Source organism: Pteropus vampyrus, unplaced genomic scaffold, assembly GCF_000151845.1.
Source record: "Pteropus vampyrus isolate Shadow unplaced genomic scaffold, Pvam_2.0 Scaffold178, whole genome shotgun sequence".
NCBI classification, from domain to species: Eukaryota; Metazoa; Chordata; class Mammalia; order Chiroptera; family Pteropodidae; genus Pteropus; species Pteropus vampyrus.
In genome coordinates, this window is record NW_011888959.1 from 1,420,929 (window position 1) to 1,424,115 (window position 3,187).

A 3,187-nucleotide genomic window follows, 5' to 3' on the forward strand; every position below is an offset into this window, starting at 1 on the left:
TCACATGGGGTGGTAGGACAGGAAGGGGCTCGGGACGTCAGTGTCACGTGATCCGATTCAATCACACCCATTTTACAGATGAGAAGACTGAGTCCCAGGGCAGGCGAGTGCCTTCCCAGGGCTGAGGAGCCAGGAGCCAGGACCCTGGTGAGGTCTGCATCCCGCTTTGTGCTCTGCACCAGGACCCTCTCCCGTGGGCTTGAACGCAGCCCCCAGCGCCTGCCTGGCACACAGGGGGAGCACAGTAAGAGGGCGGCTGCTGTCATGTCGTTATTACATGGTGGGCCGGCTCCCGGGGGACTGTGATGAGGGACGGAGGACAGGCTGGGGCCCAGGTAGGGAAAGGACCGATCCCAAGGTTCTCCCAGGAAGCCAGCCCCTCGGCGCGTCTGCTTGGGTCTACACAGCAGGGGTGGGCCTTCGGGTAAGTCGAGACAGCCAGTGTGACTGGGAAAGTGGCTGGGCCTTGGGGACTCGCTGTCCACACCTCTACAACTCCCAAAAGGTGACTCGAGCAGCCACAGACCCCCCCACCACAGAGCTGCTCACGGTGCAGCTTTCTCCCAGCCCAGGAGCAGAGTGCCCAGGTCAGGGGACCCTCAGCACCCTGTGTCCTGCTACAGAGCTTTGCTTGGGACCTGGATGCGGCTCTGAGCGCATTGGGCTCTGTCCCTCCTGGTGCTATTTTGGGGTGCCTTCAGAAGCTAGGGGGCAGGTAGAGAGGACACAGCCTCTGAAAGCTGGGGTCAGTGGCAAGGGGTGGTCCCAGGCCAGGGCAAGTCAGGCTGCATGTGTGCTGTGACTTCAGGACCTGTGGGGACCTTCACCATCTATGCACCTTCTTGAGGGAGCCCCCAATTTAATGAGAAGCAACCGGTTCACCTTGTTCCACGTACCAGGTGGGTGGTAGTGTGCCCACTTTATAGATGAGAGAACTGAGGCTTAGTTGCCAGTATGTGACAACGGCTGGCTTTGAACCCAGGACCTCATCTGGAACCCACACCCACCAGACCCTATGTTACCAGGTTTCTTATTTTTTTCAAAAAGCATCCCTCTACGACGTCCCCCATCGGCGTAAAGACCCGGCTTGGGTCGGAAAGGCAAGGTTATGCCTCTTACCCAAACTCAAAGTCATTTTCAAGAGTAGAAGTGTTTTTCCCAGAGTAGAGTTTGCCCACACCACGTGACTCAGGAAGAGGTGGCGATGCTGAGGGAAGGGGCCGGGGCCGGAGGTTTAAGGGTCCGCCCGGCATCTGGGCTCACCCAAGGGTCTGCGAGAGGGCTGCTCGCACTAGCCGTGGATGCGTGGGACCAAGGAACAAGGCTTCTCTGTGCCTGTTTCCTCCTGTCAAGTGGGGACAGTAGGCCGGGGGTGTCCCCCACCCAAAGCCCTCTGCAAGATGGTGGCTACCTGCCTTTTTGTTTGCTACTGAGCTGGCGGGGAGAGACCAAGCTGGGACCCCTCCCCTGCCAGCCAGCCCAGATCCAGGCGGGGGCGAGCGCAGGCTGGAGGCTCAGGAGAAAACAGCGTGAGTCACGCCCGCCTGGCCGAGCGCGTCCTTCCTCCCGGCTGAGCTGTGGCTGCCGGTTTCGTAGGTAATTACGTGATTTACGAGGATCCCGCTCGGGGCCTCGGCTGAGTCAGCCTGGCTGCGTCGTGACCAGGCGGAGGCGGGCAGAGCCAGGCGTGGGCACTGGCTCTGCCCCTGAGCCTTGGCCTCTGCCCCGGGATGGGGCCCGCGGCAGGGCTGGGGAGCCGTCTCAGACCTCCGCCGGAGAGGAAGCGCGTGACTTCCCCGCCCTGCTCCCACCTGCAGATGCGGGCTCCCAGGCAGAGGGGGTGCCCTGGGGAGCCCTGCTCCAGGAAGATGCTCCCTGTGAAGTGCTCCTTGGGCAAAGGCCGGTGGCTCTGTGTGAGAACCGCTCCGAAGACAGACGGCCTTTGTTTTTAAGCTCCCACTTAACGAACGTCATCTCCACACAGAGACACACAGATTTAGATCTTTCTAACGTGGATTTATTATTCAAATGGCCCGACAACACTCAAAGTGTTCAAGAGGGAGAGCAGGGCGCGAAGTCCTTCTGACCAGCGCGTGGGGCCCCCAGCCGCGCCCAGCGGGCGGCACTGGTCACACGTTCCTTCACTCGAGTTCATCTCACTCGGAACCTCTGCCCGAGCCCGTGGTCTCCCGCGGCCACAGCGATGGCTTCCTGGGGCTCAGGCTTCTCCAGATGGTGGGCGCGGGATCTCCAGGCGAGGTAGGAGCGGGGCGCAAGTCTGGCAGGGTGCCGCGTGTCCGTGCGCTGGGCCAGGGGTGCCCGCAGCCTTCTCCGAGGACAGGGACCATTCTGGAGCTGCACAGGGTGAAGGCCGAGGATGACGGGCAGGCCAGGCCCTAAAGCAGACACGAGATGGGGCAGTGTCAGGAGCCAGGACCCGGAGCGGGCTCAGCCGGCGAGGGGCCCACAACGGCGCCCCATGCTCACCATCACGGGCCCCGCCCTGAGTGACATGCGCATGCCCCCTACTTCCCTCTGCCTCAGTTTCCCCCCCTGGCACCCAGCACCCCGGACAGAGAGTGGACAGAGGCACCGGCCCCGTGGGGTGGCGGGCCGACCTCCCCTCCTTTCTTTCCTTCCGGTTCCTCTCCCAACCAGCCCCCTCCCCACTCGGGCCCCCCCTTCTATTTTTCCTGGCTAAAACCTGCCACAGACACCACCACACCCGGAAAGAGATAAATAAATAAAAGAAAAACAACCTCAACTGTGAAAAGCAGTCCAAATCTGAAAATTTTCCGGCCTGATTTAATTACACTTTAAATTGGCATGTTTACTGATCGGGGATTTCAAGTTAACAGACACCCCCCCAACTGTTCGTACAGTGAAACTCCGCAGGCTGGCGGGCTCCCCCAGGCCTCGGCGGGCCCCGCCGCTCCCCTGCCAGCCGCGGAGCAGAACAGAAACGTCTATTTTTGAACGTTAGCGAAAACGAAGATGTCACAGATGGTGGAAGCGGCATTCTGGCCGGTTTCCCACGCCCCAGGCTCTGCGCACCTTCTCAACAGTGTCCTCTCCCAGCGGGGATCGGGGGCGGGGGGCGCTGGAAACAGGGCTGAGCCTGACCGAGCCCCCCAACCGCAGCACGGCCCACGTGGGGTGTGCGGGGAGCTCTGCGCAGGGGTCAGGA

General features: G+C 61.6%; 1 long non-coding RNA gene across 1 annotated transcript in view; it reads right to left on the reverse strand.

Annotated features, from left to right (window-relative positions):
• Positions 1–718: 718 nt before the first annotated feature.
• Positions 719–3,187, reverse strand: part of LOC111746160 — a 36,103-nt gene continuing 33,634 nt past the window's right edge. The window contains exon 5 of the long non-coding RNA XR_002782970.1: positions 719–731. This is a non-coding gene — a long non-coding RNA (uncharacterized LOC111746160). The remainder of the gene's footprint in view (positions 732–3,187) is intronic.